A 17,056-nucleotide genomic window follows, 5' to 3' on the forward strand; every position below is an offset into this window, starting at 1 on the left:
GCATCCTCATTCTCAAACAGTAATGAGATTTGAAGTTCTATAGATACCAACAAGATGACTTGGAGCAAATCCACACACGTACTGATGTCATGGCTGGGTTAGCAGTTGAGAAAAGGTGCCCTGTAAGCCATTCACATGAAACAGCAGCCACAAGGTAGTGGCTCCTGTGGTGCAGGAGTGCTGATGTTCTCCACTACCAATCACTGACAAAGGAAAGGCGTCTTTTTAGACTTCCCTTTCCCTCACCCGAGACAGACATGTCATTTTTACGTCTCTGCCTCAGTGATGCTTAAAAGGCCTTGTGAACATGTGAAATAGAATCCATTTCAGACTCAGAGATTTGCTTTTCTGTTTTCTTCAAATACCTTGGGGCCAGTTTTCTTTGAGATTCCTTAAGCAGTAACCAGTGGAGGTTTAATTTTAGCCCTCGTGTGAAATGAATAGGGTGGAAGTCAGATTATTCGAGGAAGAAGTTTTGTCCAGTAAAGTCAAACTTGAAGAAAACAGTACTGTCAATTTTTTAACTGATTTCAACTGAGGTGAAAAGATGATGGAAGTTTGGGAAATTATTATTGGCCTGAAATTCAGTCCTCATCTCTATTTATATGAACACTACATTATAGACAGATTTCTTGATATTTTCTTACCATTATAAAATAATGCAATAAAATAACACTGAAAATGGAACAGAAAATGAAGTGAAAAAGATGTGTAAGGAAATGGGCTCTTATTGTTCAAAAGCTAGCACTGAAGTCTCTAATTCAAAGTATGAATTCTTATGCTTCTGTAAGTAAGATGAAGTGAAAAATATTTAAAGTGTGTGTGCTGTGAGATTGGACTGTGTGTTGTGTTTCACAACTGATTAAGTATTGTTCCTAAATAAATCTTGCAGTTCTAGCTGCAGTGACACAAATAATAGAACATGAAGGTGTGAAAGAAAATGGTCAATTTGAGTGATACGAAAAGGAGCTATGCTTCATTTGGTCTTAGAAAATAAGTCACAGTACAGATATGATTGCCTTTCCTGAATGGTCGTATAGGATTACTGCTATATAAAGCTCCCCTGCTCACATTTTGCAGTGGCTCAGTGACTTGTTTATGTTGCGCAGTGTATTTTTCAGGTTTCACAAACACGTTAAGGTAATGGTTCTGTACAATTCTGAATGCCAGAACTTTATAGCTCGTTTTGTCATCAGGTTCAGATTTGCTCCCAAATTAGGTGTTCACATGTAGGCATGGCAAAACCAAGCAGAACGCTGATCCTGACAAAGACCACAGCTCACAGATGCAGCTGTCATTTTATTTTTGCCTGCAGTGCTCTATTTTTAAATGCTACGCTTCCAGCACCAAGCACTCAGGAAAAATTCCTTCTTATATCTTAGAAAAATAATATCAGCTTAAGTTACAACTTCTGATCCTCTAATAACCTGTAGCGTTTTTTTCTCATTGATTCTGTTTATGCTACAAGATGATTTTCAACCTTTAGCTTAATGAAAGAAAAACTATGCTTGTTTCTTTATAGCAGATATGTAAGTGGTCGGCAGGTCAAAAATTACATTTACAGGAAAAATGTAGCCTGACTTCACAAGGAAGTCAGATGGACAAATACCGTCAGCTGCTTGTGTTCATTTCAAGTTGAATTCACTTAATGTCTGTGTGTTTGTAATCTCTGCAAGGTTACTTTATTACTCAACGCATGTTTTGAAGTGTCAGTCAAAAGGATGAGGGCTTGGGGTTAAAAGCATTTCAGACATAGTAATTCTTAATCAAAATCTAATTTAGAAAAAAATGGCACCTGGATTCAGCGAGGCAGTAAAGTCTTTCAGGGAGTACAGCAACTTGTCTTGACAATGATTTATGTTCTTTTTTGCTTACCATGCCCAAGTATATTATCTAGGCTGACATGTATATGTACGTATATCAAGTGAGTTCTCAGCACCTGCTACAATTCTCATACTGAATTTATTCTTGTTGATGACTCTGAATATTGGTAGAAAATGAAGGGCACAGTTCCTTGACACATATCAGCTAGATGTAGCATGACACGACTTCGGCACAAGCCGGGTGTATGTTTAGACTTTGTGGCAGGCATAATTAAGAGTGGAATCTGACTGTCATCTGGCCTTGAGGTTTTTCGTGCCATGAGAATCTGGCAACTGCTAATCTTACAGGTCAACAGACAGCCACCTAACTTCCCTCCTCTGACATTTCAGGGGCTATTTCTGAGTAGATGTGAAACAGGAACTCTGTGGGAAAAATACTGCAGCAATAGACATGACTCCTGAAGTCTTCAGTGCAGAGTAATTCAGATTGTTCTGCATAATCTATGCATACATTTTACTGAATGAAAAACACGCAGTGCAATTTGAAAAAATACCTAGCCTGAGTGTTATGGCTGTATGCATTACAAAAATGTCACCATGTAATTTACTAGAGAATGGTAAACTTCCAATGGGTTTTGAAACATCTTGTAAAAATTAATGCAAATACAGCATTCCGACTTGGTGTTTGCAGAGTCACCATGAAACAAAACAAAGTATTTACAAATTAAATTTGATAAAATAATGTCCATATAATCTCTACTTATCACTACTGCTGTGTTATACGTAGTTTGTCAATAGAAGTTATTTGTGCACTGGTTTGTCTTTTCCTAATCTCTTGCCCTCTACCTGCAAGACATGCATTTTTGAATGCAAATAAAAATAATAATAATAAAAAAGATAAAAATGCAAATTAGGAGTTTAAGTTCCTAAGTGAATCCATAAGTGAAAATATGACAAGTCAGTGCAGATCCTCTTAAAACTTGATAAAAACCTTGCAAGCTCGCGTGCTAAAGTATGCCTTGATAAAGGAAAATAGGGCATGAGGCAGAGTTCTAAAAATGAAGTTTAGATGTAATTTGGACAGTTGCATCCAGAATACTCCAGAGTTCCTCTACTTGGAAAAGACTTCTGAACACACAAATTAATGTTGCTTAGAAATCTGGGCTGTGGAGTTCTCCAAGCACCACAGCTTAGGGTTATCCCAGCTGAACCAGACATGAGGTTAAGTCACTGCTGAGTTGTTTCAATGATTCTCAGCAGTAGAGGCTGTTCTGTCTGAACCTCCTGTCACTGAAGTGTTACTCTGACTTTCCTCCTTGTGGAATAATGCAGCTTTTTGACTTCATGGACTTTGCTGAACTGGTGTGTGAGCAGGCAGATTTCATCCCTGCAACTCAGTGCCAAAAGAGGACAGTTCACACAGATCTTGTTCTCAACCTTTTTCAGTGGAATCATCAAGTTGTTATCATCTAATTATTACATGGAACATTTAATGTGATGTGTGTTATAATTACGAATTTGGCCAGGACGCATTAAGGAAAAATCTTAGCGTTTCATCAAGTGAATGGATCATACTTCATAAGATGTGTGAGGTTATTTGCAGGAGTAATGCACAGAAGTGAAGAGTTCAGTCTTGATTTATGAAATGCACAAGGCACATTATAAAGCAAATTTGAAGGGCAGTATGCTAAAGTGATAAGGACATCTGGGAGAGGTTCAGCAGTGAATTAAGCAGTGGCATAAGTCATCAGCTGTTCTTTGGTGAAGCTGCATATCTGTGGGAAAGCTATGAAGTTTGCAGTGGATTTTGGTTCAGACTGAAGCAGCTTAGTGCCAGCCCTACCCAGGCCATCAGTGTTGTTCTGGGGATGTCTTTTGTCCCATTGCCTCATGGCAATCACCAGTTAGTTCCTTTCCTTCCATGCCTCTTACAGCATGACACTTCTGCAGCTAACAGTGCTGCTCAGCAGTCCAGCCCTGCATCTTATACTGTACAGGGAGTTTACCGTGCTGATTGAGGAAGGGAAAATAATGCAAGAAAAAGAAGATGGAAAAAAAAAGATCTAAAAAAGGCCAGATAAAGTTTTAGGGTTGTCTGACTTCTGCAGAACCTGAGGATTTCTGTAGGAGCTGTCATGTTACCTAAGAGAGGAATGGTCACTCTCCTTCAAGGCTCAGATGATATAGGAAAATCAAGTATTCAGCCTTTCTTCACTGGTCACCACATTAAAACAAGTTAACAAAAACTCTCTCATCTCCTTATCCTCAAGACAGGTCTGATAAATTGGACTCAAATACATTCATGCTTTGAGTTTTGAAGTTGCAGATTGCTTAAGAAGTGAAAAGGGTTGCCTCGATTTGAACAGCCTTCAAATTTCAGAAACAGAAGTAAGCTGCAAGAGAGTTAAAATACAGTATTTTTTTAATAGATTTGTATTAATAGATTTTTTTTAAATGGATGTACTATTTGGAGAAAAATGCATGTTACAAGTCATAGAGACCCCGAGGATCATCCAGTTCCAACCTCCCTGCCACCAATCTCCAGATTTGGTACTAGACCAGGTTGCCCAGGGCTCCATCCAATCTGGTCTTGAATCTCTCAGTAAATAAATCAATTTGCTCAGGATTTTAGTGCTTTATGCTGAAACAACCTATTGTCTAAAGATGTCCTTCTTCCAAAGAAATGCAGATTAGGAACTAGAGAGATGATAATATACTTTTAAGGCATTTGGTACTCTCGCATTATCTGCTGATCAAAAAATACAGAGCATGTCCATTTTCCTCCAGTTACTTACAACCCCACATAAATATGTGAGATGTGTGTATATATCTGTGACTGATTTCAAAACAGACGTTACTTGATGTTTCAACTCGCTGAGCTTATGCCATAGAGGGGTGGGTGAACGCATTCAGAAAAATTTAGTAAATATAAAACAAATGTACTTGAAGACAGTCAGTTATGCATGACTTTGTCATCCTGTGATGGTGCTTTGGCTAGATAAAGGTTTTGTTGTGTGCAGTAGAAAATACAAAGATGAGAAATGTGAATTTGTACCCTAGGGATTAAAAAAACTATAGATGAGGTAATGCGCTGCAAGAGTTAGAAAAACAAAGGGGCATGGGGAAATAAAAAGCTTTACCAGCATGTTACATCTGACGTTGCTGTCCTTCTCTCACCCACACAACAGATCATTTCTTAATTCCTCCATATGTTTCCTCTGTATTTTACATTAATTGTCATACTTTGCATAATCAATTTCATTCATCTAGATTTGCTCCTCTACTGAAATGTTCTGACTGATCAGTCTCTGCAGCCTTCTACTTCAACTACTTAATAACTATCTTTCCCCCTAAAACCTATTCCTCATTTTTTTTTTTTCTGAAGCAACTACATTTCTCAAGCTGCCACTAGTCATAGGAATTTAGCAGCATCCTTGTATCTGCTAATTCCCCCATATCTCTGTCATTCCCTTCTAGTAATAAGTCTTACGTTCTCTTTCCTGAGACAAATGATATTTGTGGTTAAACTTTCAGAAAGAAGCTTCAAAGCCATGATAGGCAGAACTGCTCCTGTGAATGTCATAAGCAGCTGTCTTTTCAAATGGATTTTTATATGGTGCACACAAACATAAAGGTAGAAGGAGGCCTTATTATTTTGCACAGAATGCAAGCCCCATGGAGGTGACTGCATTGGCAACCTGTGTGGTTCCAACAGACACTTGGGTAGCATAAGACTCTAGTCTAGCTCACCTGTTGATTTTATGAGCTCGTCAGTATAGGAGAGAAACGACTCCGAGAATTTTGATGAAGAGTTTTTGTCTGAAAGCATTTTTAATGTGGAACCTGATCCCTTCCGTATTTGTGCCCATATATTTATGCTTTCAGTGGATTTTTAATCGGCAGTGGTATTTTTGCCAAAAATGATCTAAGCTCTTGTCTCATTCCGATTATTGGATGAGGTGGTTATATATATGTATGCAGTCACATTCATGAAAAGCAGCAAAGCATTAACTTATTTAAAATACTCACAGAAACAATTGTTTGTTTTTTTTTTGTCTCAATTAAAAGATAGGACCTCATAAGTGGTTTCCTGTGATACAGACAAAACAGAAATGGGTTGGTTTTTGCTTTTGAGAGGTGTTGTTTATTTTTAACAAACACTGAAGATTTTTAATTAGGGAGTGAAAGAAAGGCATCAGATACTAATAGTTTTTAATGTCACAGGCACAAAAACCACTCAGGTTTGGGGTGGGCCAGCTAATCTTACACAATTGAGATTACTGTGTCATTTGGCCTCAGCATCTGAACTACCACAAAATAAAAATACAGTATTGTCATTATGAAGCAAGATGTAGTAGTAACCTGTAAGAAAGTAGTAGTTGTTGTTTTTTTTTTTTTTCTAGAGTAAGGAATGTTTCAATTGTCAGACTTCAACACTGGTGTATGGGAACTGTTGAGCCATGGCCTGACCCACTGATTGAGCAACTGGGAAAAGGACCCAGTCAGCCCTGGGAGCACAGGTGAAGGCAATTCAGCTGTGTAGCTGAAAGAGGTGCAGCCTGGCTTGCACCTCTCTTAGACCCCTTCTAAAGGCTGACTGCCACTGGGGAAGGGTCTCTGGTTGGAGATCCCTCCTTGTCGAGTTTTCCCTGTGAGCTTGGCTCCTCAGAGATGGGCGAGTACTTTTCATTCTCCTTTGTAATGCCTTTCCATCATGCTAGTCCCTTTGTTGTTACGCTTCCTGTATCACTATTTCACAGCATTGATCTTTCTGATTGTTGCAACTGGGAATGCAATTGGTTGAAGTATATACTTCTTGGTTTTCAGCTGTAAAAGTGTCTATAAGAAGCCAGTACTTGTAAGAGGAAAAACTGCATGACCATAGGCCTCTTTGTCACTGTACAGCTACCTTTCTTTTGCTTTTTAGGCTAAATAAATCTCTTTTGAAGGCTCTGGGGATGGAATTTCTTTGGAGACCAAAGCAAAAGTAGTACTGTGAGAGGAGAGGTGTTAGTTTCACACATATTTATAGACTGCGTACCTTATCAAATAGCTCATCTTTCTCCTCAGGACCTTATTGTTAGGAGTGGTTCTTATATTCTGCTTTTCCTGTGGTTTGGCTATAGGGAGCTTTACTATTTTATTTGTGAATGCTGCATGAAGTGCATTTAAAAGTACATTACTTTGTGGTCAGTTACAGGTTTTGATATTACAAGAATGACAGTACTGTACATTTACATAGCCTATTGCTTACAAAAGATTTCTGAATGCTAAGAAGGGCACGCTCATTTTATCATATGATGGGGTTTATTGTGTCATGTACTTGTCAGAGGATAAATGATCTAGGAATGATCATTCTCTGCCTGAAAGGTCAAAACTCCCACAAATGTAAGGGGCCGTGATCCTCAGTGCTGTCTCATCTATTAAGCTTAATGATATCAGTTTTCTGAGCGAAACGGATTGCAACGTTACCTCATCTTACTGCAAGTCTTGTCTTGATTCTGCTACTGCCTGCAGGTAGGTGAGGAGGGGCAAACTGCAGAGCATCTGCAGAGCTGCTTGGCTAAATTGCGCAGTTCTCTTGGACTTAGTGCTCCTATGGCCATAGAGTTAGTTGGTTGGCTGGTTGAGTTACCTCCTTTAAAGGTACCTGGGCAACAAAGGTCTTTAATAAGCAGAAACGTTTCTCCCGAAGGCATGAAGGGAAAGGAAAAGTATTTCCAAATGCCTGCAGATGCATAAGCTATCCTCCTTACTCATGAGTTGCTTTTCTAGATCATTGTATATGAGCACACATTCATAGTGATTTGCCAGTAGGCTTTTAGCCACACTACTAAAAGGCAAGACTGTGGGTGTTACAATTTTTAATTATTATTTTATAACCAAGTATCCAAAGTGGGAACAGGTTTCTATTATTTATTTGCCGCTCTTCTTGAGGGGGAAGGGAAAAAAAAGTGAGGAGAGGCTGGTGAACACTAAGCAGATAAGAAACTGTAAACTGCGCTTTTCCAGCCAATAAAAGTTGTTTCAGTAATTTTATTCTTCAGATTCTTGTTTGATTCTAGTTACTGAGTCTCATGGAAAAAAATGTATCTTTATCTTATCCTGTACTGCATGTTCAGAGCCCTTGATAAATTAACAGAACAGTTACTCAGGAAAAAAAAAAAAATTGGATTTATGTTTATTATGCAAACATATCTTCCATATTCTGCATAAAAAACACATTTAAAAGGCCAAAAATAGTAATAATCCTGCTCAGGAGCTATTCCAAGTTAATATTAATACAGAGAATTGAGTATTCATTAATAACTCCTGGATTCTTATTAGGATTGTTTTATTATAACATGTAATTTGCTTGAACTGACTACATCTTTCTCAAAATAGTTCTAATTACAGAAATAAATAAATAAATAAGCTTAGTGAAGATGCTTACACAACAGTGCAGCCGTTCTCTCTGTGCCAACTGGAAATCTATTCTTAACAGATGGAATTTGTCAATCTGCAAAGAAATAACATATGAGGCCTTTGCACCACTTACAACATGATTTAACCTGTCTGAAGTACCAGCTCATTTAACTGAAAGCATATTTTGGAGGAATTCTGTATATGAACATGGCATACTGTGGGTCAGAACACAAACATGGTCCACAGTATTTACTTCTCTCTACAGTGATTGTAACATTTATCCTTCTTCCTCCTGGTAACAGTACCACTGCAAATTATTTTGGCCTCACATTCCATTTTTCTCTTTTGTTATCATTCTGCCCCTGTTTGTTCTTGTCTTTATAAATCAGTAGATATGACATTAATCCAACTTCTGATTCAGGGTAAAGGCTATAGCTAGCCAGAAGATGAAGACTTGAGAAACAGCCTACCAGGTACTGAAAACCAATACTTTGCACCTAATTGATGAGCTGGCTGATTGCAAGCCTCGCCTCTTTCCTGAGTCTCACTAGCTTTAATGAACAGAGTAAAAATGTAGCCCAGAAACAGCTCAAAGTGAAGGTGTGCTGATTAGACATCATAAAAGGGTAACCTCAATATGGAGAAAATGACAGTACCACACTGATTGACCCTGTGGACTGGGATACTAGAAGAGAGATGAATTCATTGGTATCAAGGGCAAAATCACATACTTAGGAATAACAGGATATCCAGCTACAAGAGATTTCCCAGACAGATTTTGGTTCCTAGCAGTGCTCTGTGACTTTGAGGAGCTGTTTAAAACTTCTTTTGCATTTCTGACACCAGAAACCCTTCAGTAGTGTGCGACTGTTAGACATGAAGCTCCTCAGAGCTGATATTGTACTTGTATTTTGCACTAAGTAAGCATTTAGAAATGACATCATAAGTAAAACAAACTGGAACATCAGTCACGGCTTCCAAGGTAAAATAAGTTGGAGGTGAAAATTATATCAATAATAAGTGTGTCAACTTACTGATGTTTTATTAGATACGTATGTATTTAAATATGCATGTATACAAACAGCCATTTCCATCTGTATCTTGTGCTGTTTTTTCTTCACAGAAGTAGTCTGCTTCCATCCTGTCATGTCTTATTTATTTGATTTTTTTTTTTTTTTTTTTTTTAATGCATTGGCTACAGCAATATTCTGTTAAATATTGAAAAGTTTCTGATTTAAACCTGACTGTGGTTTGAGTTGTAAATACTTCTTATAGACCTATCAGCTTAAATTTAACATTAGGTTTGCTTTATTTATTTTTATTGTTTTAATTTTGTTGCAAGACCAAGAAAGGATATACTTAGTTCATTAACAGTAAATGAGGAAATAGTACAGCTATGCTGTCAAGGAAATGAAAGAGCATAGAAAATACATCCAATGCTATTTAATTAATGTCTTTACTCTGCACTGTCCTACTTTTTATTCTGCATTCATATTTAAAACACAGAAAACAGCTTCAGTAGACAAAGAATAATTTCCCTGCTTACTTTCAATTAAATAAATACATTTCTAGAACACAAAGAAAAAAAAATCAATTATATCTTTAAATCCAGTGGTACAGTCTGGTTTTGTAATGTATGAATATAAGAGATTTTGGCAGGATGTATATTCCTACTTCTTCGTTGGTAAGAGTGTAGGTGTTAAAGCTGCTTACTAGGTGGCATAAAGAAGGGTGCTGTAATGGAGCCCTTGCTGGACCAGCAGTTGGACAGTTGTGCTTTAGCTCCTATTCCTATGGCTTTAGCAGAAAAACTTCAACCTGATGAGGTGTCTGGAGGGAGGATAACATACCCTATTCCTTCCCTTCTTTGTGCAAAATTCCTCCTGTAGCCATAGAACTCTCGCTAGCACAGGAGAAGGTGCCACCTCCACCAGTCAGAGGTACCCTGCTTCCAGGGCTTAGCTGCAAGTTTCTCTGCAGACAAACAGAAGCAAAGCCAGATTTGCATTTCACTTGTTTTGATTCCGCTACTTGAAAATAATCTCAGGTAGCTTTTTTATTTTCTTGAAAGCTGCTTTGTACAGGCTAGCCCTGGGTGTTTGTCAGATTCTTTGTTTTCTCGTCATATTCCCTGCTGGCCTCCTCAGAAGCTGGTTAAATTACGGGGATTATTCAGAGCTGCACTGGATAATAAAATGGTCTATTGATTAGTAGAGTTCTAATTACTTGTCTTTTAGTATGAAAGAGAAATAAGAAGATTTGATAGTAAACAATGAAGAAAACAAATAGGGTGTTTCCAACACATGTAGGGTTATACATGCCCAAGTGTGGCCTTGTACCATGAGTGCTGTGACTTCAAATTTATCATCAAGAGCTTATTTGAATGTTTACATGATGGTGACTTGCACAAACAGACTGCTTGAGGGATAAGCAGCCAAAAAATATAACTCCTTATTTTTTTCTTGTAATATTCTGCACATACACTGGAAGAGTAACATTGTGATGAGCCGTATGTTTTTGACTTTTCATGTCTTGTGGTAACAAAATTGAAGTTAATTTGTTGTTTTAACAATTATGTACCAATTGAATATAAATAGCGTCACAATTTCAGCTTGAAAAACAGTGAGCACCACTAGATAATGGAACCCTTGCACTTGCATCATGTGCCTATATACTGTAGTATATACGCCTCTAATCTTTCTTAAAAAAATGAATAATATGTACTCTACCTTCAAACTAGTTTCCCTAACAGATCTTGCTCTTAAAGATGTGTAGAAAAATGTTAAGGAAGCAGGCCTTCAGGTCTTGCCTGGGAGGAGAGCAGTGCTGGCATCCTCTCCTTCCTTCTGCTGAGCACCTAGGTGATGGTAGCAGTGCTTGCCAGACAAAGCTGTGTTCTCACTTGTGCTTGGAGGTGACTGTGCTTCCCAAACAGGTGTGAAGTGGAGGCCAGACTTTGGGATGTTTAGAAAATAAGGACTGAAAACTTGGCAGATCCCCTGTTGGTTTCAGGGGGGCCAGAGGTTCTCAGTGGCCCTTTAATACATCTTCCATTGTCCACAGAAGTTTTCTCAAGAATTTCTATATACTGTGCAATGCAGTCCTGTCTTTTTTTTTCCTAGCTTCTTTTTTAAAATGCTGTGAATTTCAGGCAAAACCAACCAACACTGCCTAACAACTATTCTGCATAGTTCTTGCCCATGGCTAAACAGCTGAGCCAAAGCAGTAATTTAATTAAAGTGTGAAAATCCTCCTAATTCTCTCAAAATAATCAAATTTCTTTTTGTTGCTACTCTTTTATTTTGTTTTACTAGCACTGCCCAAGTACCAAAGGCTCAGCTTCCTGTTCTGTTATGCTTTTCTAGAGAATGTGTTTCTCACTTGGTAATGAAGCATTTCCCACTGATTTTTTATTCTATCCGTGGGCTGATTTGACTAGAGTGCAGGCTCTTTTTGTTTGCTTTTCTTCCGTGGTAAAACCATCTCCTTTTAAGCCTGGCTGCTGGCAGTTCAGTGTCTTGTAGACGCAAGCAACCTTGTCAGCTCATCCGTCTGCTCCATCCCGTCACCTGCAGGTTGGTGTCAGACCAAGATGTCTCTTCTAAATGTGAATTCCTTCATTAGTTCTGCACGCTTTCTCCAGGGCTGTAATTAGAGCCCTTCTGATAACCAGCACACAACCGCATCCATCATTTAGCTCTTCCTTTGAAAGGTTTCTCTCTCGGTGTTCCCATCCCTGTCAGCTTACAGGTGGCTCAGTTACTTTTAGCAGTTCTGCCTGGATCCCTGATCCACATCAATCATCCTCCCCATAAAGACCAAGACATCCAACTTATGGAAGTCCTTAGCATTGCCAGGGCCATGGGATAACCACTATCTTCAGATGCGGGTGAGCAGCTAGCATTACGTAGTGTGAACTTGAGAAAACATCCGTGTAGTTATTCAGCAGCTGCTTTATTTTTCTGTGGACACAGAAAAGAAACGGGGCCCCAATTCTGCTGTTTACCTGACAGAACAGTCAAAACAGGCATCTGATTAAAGAGGCTGCAGCAGACACCCAGCCTCAAGTGGGCTTCTCCACATTAGAGGATAATGGCAGCGTTTACTAGCAGCCAAAGTAATTATTTATTAGGATATGAAACCTTTAATTTAGGAGGAAGGTTTCACATTCAAATATATTTTTTCCCTGTACTCCCACACTGTAAAATGCAGCAAGGACAAAAATTAATGCATTTGTACATCTATTTCTAAGTTACGTGGGTGGCTCTGAAATGGTATGATTTTAAAGTCAAGCAAATAATATACTCATAGCAATCTTCTTTGAACCAGGAAGGTTTTAGACACCTGAAGATCCAAATCAATCAAACCAAATACATTACATTCTCTGCTCTGTTAGTTTTAGATTTAAACAGTTTTATGAATGTGGAACTGCAACAAGAATTCCCCAGTTTCTCAAAGCTGCTCTGGTAGAGCAGGGCAAAGCCATAGTTGGAGCAAATACACTGGAAGGCTGTGACTTTGGTTTCCTTACCACTCCCTTAACAGTTGCTATCTGGTATCATACAGAACACATTTCATCATCCCATACACATTTTGATGCCATTCATGTAGAGGTCTATTCAGGAAGGTAACGTCTTTACTGACTTGCACTCTGCTACAGCTGGTTAAAGTCAGAGATTGTAAGGAAGGACAGAAGCACTTTGAATCAATTCATTTGTGAAATACAGTATCCTATTAAAATATTTAAGAATCAGGTCAAGTGTTGACAAAGGTATAAATAGTTTCCCTGTTTACAGAATAGCCCCACTGCAGTTGTTTTCAGTTTATTTACTTATACACACACAGCTGTGCATTATGTACCCTGAAGGACAGAATACAAAGATTTTCTTTTTTATTTATTTATATTTTTTTTTGCTGGTTATTGTTCGCTGGCAAATAAAAGATGACTATGGAAACTGCAGGATACAGTCATAGGGAAAAGCAGACATTCCCCACCTTCTATCCCAGATTACATTGCTGCTTGAAGAAGGAGAGAAGCTGAGTACAGTTAGACATTCACTTCTGCTCATCCACTGCTCTGAACCTCTGGAGGTAATTCAGGCTCTTTAATAAACACAGGGTCTGGACTACATCCACTGAAATGGATAAAATGATCACGGGTGGAGAAGAGCAGCTGTAGAACTGCTGGGTGTTGGTTTAACGCACCTAAGATATAGGTTCACATCCCTGCTCTATGCTTCTAGTGCCTCTCTATCAAAGAAGAAGATGGACACTCAGGAATCCCCCTCTGAGAAGAAAAAGCTAAGCTTTTTTAAGACTCTGTGACCTGTACAGAGGTGCAGAAATTAAGGATTTCTGAGAATGTCCTCATGAGCCTTAGAGACAATAGGCAGCCAGGTGCAACTGAAGGCAGCCTCAATGCTTCCTGGATTGCTTAAGGGGTAACCTCAGCCCTGTCCTCACGTCGTGCTCGCCTTGAATTAAGGAATAGCTGCATGTCACACCTGGTGTATTTGTGTAAATACAGAGTGAAAAAGACCCTTGCAAATAATTGATGTTGTCATTCCAGGTTAGTTTTCATTAACAAAGAGCAGTTGTGGTTCTACAGAATTTCAGAGCGCTGCTTTGGGTTTGTCTCAAATGATGTTTGATTCTTTTCCACGGGAGGATATCTTACACTGCTTTGTATCTGCTTTTGTAGATAGGATCTGTCTAGGAGCAAAACTGCTTATTATTCTTTTACAATTGTTCTGCTTTAAACGTGCTTCCAGCAATGTGTAATTTTGCCATTGCAAAAATGCTGTTTTGCAATTGTTTCCTCTTAATCATCCTCAACAAGATTTGCAGTGCAAATAGCTCACTTCTTCCCCCTCCCTAACTGTGTATTTGTGGATCTTTGCATAAAATTTGCCCTTCTGCCCCAGAAAATGCAGTGAGGACTTATGACTAAACCAGTGTGAGCCATCAGGTAGTGTTTTGCAGGGGCAAGAAATGTGATTTATGGAGACAATTGAGACAAAATAAATGTGTCTGATATAATTAGCATAATAGCTGCATATCATCCAGTCTTCCCTGTGTATTATTATGACTATTTATAAACCAGGTACACAAGGATTTGAAAGAGTCAAAGAAAGTTAAGGAATAAAAAGCAGGTGGTAATAAGAAATAGGGAATGAAAATATGTATGCCTAGGAAATGAGTGCTTTCATTTGTTTCTAGGTAGTTGAGGTTTTGGGGCTGAAGTTCATTGGCAGCTGTTAGTTCCCTTTAGAGGGTATTTTTTTCATATATATATATATATATATATATAAAAATATATATAGAAAGATATATATATATATATATAGCTTCCATATATATATATATATATATATATAGCTTCCATTGAATTAAAGAAGAAGGATATTGGCCTTTCGAATGGGGGAAGGCAGATCCCTTAAAGATTTTTATCACTATTGAGCTTGTTTCCAAAGACCTGTGGGAGTAGGGGTATCTGCAGGCAGGCCAACCGAATGAGTGTGGTTTGGCAAAAGCAAGATGGGGTAATTCTGGCCTCTGGGAATGAAGTTACAGGCTTTGTCAGAAATGGTAATTTTGTCACGGGTGCAGAGCATGCTAGATGTTACACTGATGACAAATATCGGTGCCATCGCTTTGTATTTCTCAGAGTTTGGTAGTTTAGCATACTGAGTCTTGCAGAAGTCTCCAAAGGGAAAGCGAAAATGTCACACTGGCAACATCCCAAGTGCTGTCCCAGCTCTCTTGTGACAGAGTAAGGAGACTTCCTTCATCCCTGTCTACTGTCAGTAAAATTGCTGAAATGCCAGAGGAACTCCTAAGGATGCCCAGAAGTTTTTATTTAAAAATAAAAGTCCTTCACAGGACTTTTGCCACTTAGAGCCTTAGAAGTGTTGAGTAACATATTTTGGCTTGTGAAGTGGCTATCTAGGATTGTGGGCATGGATGCCTGTGCATGGACTTGCTGATTAACTCATGCGTTTTGTTTCCCTAGCCATACAACCAGCAGTGCTTGTTGTTTGTTCATACGGAAAATAACTGTGTATAAAAACCTCACTCCCACCTGTAGCTGCTTTTGTTTTTGCTCCACCTTTAGCTGAATTGAAGGCCCAGTTTTTTGTTGTTTTTAACATAATGGGATGTTGCAGAAAAAAAAGAAAAAAAAAAAAAAAGAGTATTTTTGCTCTTGAGTAAATCTCTATAATAGATAATTTTAACTCTATGTTCTCTGCAGTAGCAAGGATTTTAATGGTGCTTAGTCTGTACAGTTCCTGTCCAGTTATTCTAATATATAGCATGTTTAGATCAAAATCCATTTTCAAGTTGGCCTATTATTCTTGGCTCTTGAGTTTCAGGGATTTTATGACTTGTGTGTGTGTGTGTAGGTTTTTCCAGCATAAGGCTCTTACTTCATTTCAATAATGATACAGGCTGTGGTATTTACAACAATCTCTTGTGGTATGAGATAGGCACTGTGTTCCTCATTTACTGTCCCTCACTGCATTATCAAGCAGGTTTTTGAGTGACATTGTGTATGTGTTTGGGAAAATGTACACATTCAGCAGAACTCTCAAGTAGAACTTGAGTGTGTATATTAAAGCAAAATCTTCGTGTTCATCGCGTTCATGCATTTATGTTTGTTTGTTTGTTTTGTATATTTGGCCTTGATTCAACACAGCACTCAGGAGTTTGCTTCAATGTACACCCTTACATGTGAAGTCAAGCATGTTTTCAACTGCTTTGCCTTGCTGCACCCGTAATTCTTGCATCTTCAGATTCTGTGTGTAAAGTCTGTAATAGCCACACTGCCTATGTATCTCCGTTCTGTATCACACTGTATTGTGGCACACACGAGAAAGAAAGAGAACTTAGAAAAAGCTGTGTAGAAAGAGTGAGCTGGTGCTTTCCATGCAATGTGCTTGCAGTTTGTCCTTAAGGTTGCCAGGATCGGGGTCAAAAGCCAGGTTTTGCCACGGTGCAGCTAAAGCAGACGTAGGGCAGCACAGACGTGAATACCTTCTGCAGCACTTCTACCAGCATTCACTACCTGAAGTGGTAAACTTCTGTAGTGAGTTCACTACAGAGAACAGATGCTGAGCTCTTGCTAGGGACCTGCAAGGCTACTTTCATCAGACATTTTCATAGGCCACGTATTAAGTGGACATTCTAAGCACTTCAGCGTGTCAGACAGGTGAACCCTTACGATCCAGTAGGGTGAGGGGGATAGGTTTTGAAATGGTCGCAAACTTTTCAACAGAGGGTAGGGGGGGGAGGAAGGGTGGTTGGCATGGAGGTAATTCATTTATTTGCTTGTTTATTTACTCGATTCATAGAATGGCCTGGGTTGAAAAGGGCCACAATGACCATCTAGTTTCAACCCCCCTGCTATGCGCAGGGTCGCCAACCACCAGACCAGGCTGCCCAGAGCCACGTCCAGCCTGGCCTTGAATGCCTCCAAGGAACTGATCCCGGTTCTCTCCCGTTCCCTGCCGCGGAGGTCCCACGGGGCAGCGGGGGCCGCTCGGCAGCTCCGCTCCTCGGATGATGGCGGCGCTCCCCGCTGCGCGCCCCCGCGCGCGGCCATTGGCTTGGCGGCGGCACGTGGCGGCGGGCACGGCTCCTCTCCCCGCCGCCGCCGCCCGAGCGCCGGGCACTGATAGGCCGGGCTGATGCGCAGGCAATTTATCAGCCCCGTCTCCCGCGGAGGCAGGGAGCGCGCCTGTCACCAGTATTGATTTCAGAGGATGGACTAGATTTCCTAGGATTTCCATTAAGAATTAAGGAAGGGGGGAGGGAGGGGGGTGGGGGGG

General features: G+C 39.5%; 1 protein-coding gene across 3 annotated transcripts in view; it reads left to right on the forward strand.

Moving 5' to 3' along the window:
• The window catches only part of NRXN1 (neurexin 1), a 425,606-nt gene that overhangs the window by 359,298 nt on the left and 49,252 nt on the right, over nucleotides 1-17,056 (forward strand). The gene's annotated exons all lie outside the window — the stretch shown is intronic.

Source organism: Centrocercus urophasianus, unplaced genomic scaffold (assembly GCF_019232065.1).
Source record: "Centrocercus urophasianus isolate 14NV4802_14NV808 unplaced genomic scaffold, USGS_Curo_1.0 seq_10, whole genome shotgun sequence".
NCBI classification, from domain to species: Eukaryota; Metazoa; Chordata; class Aves; order Galliformes; family Phasianidae; genus Centrocercus; species Centrocercus urophasianus.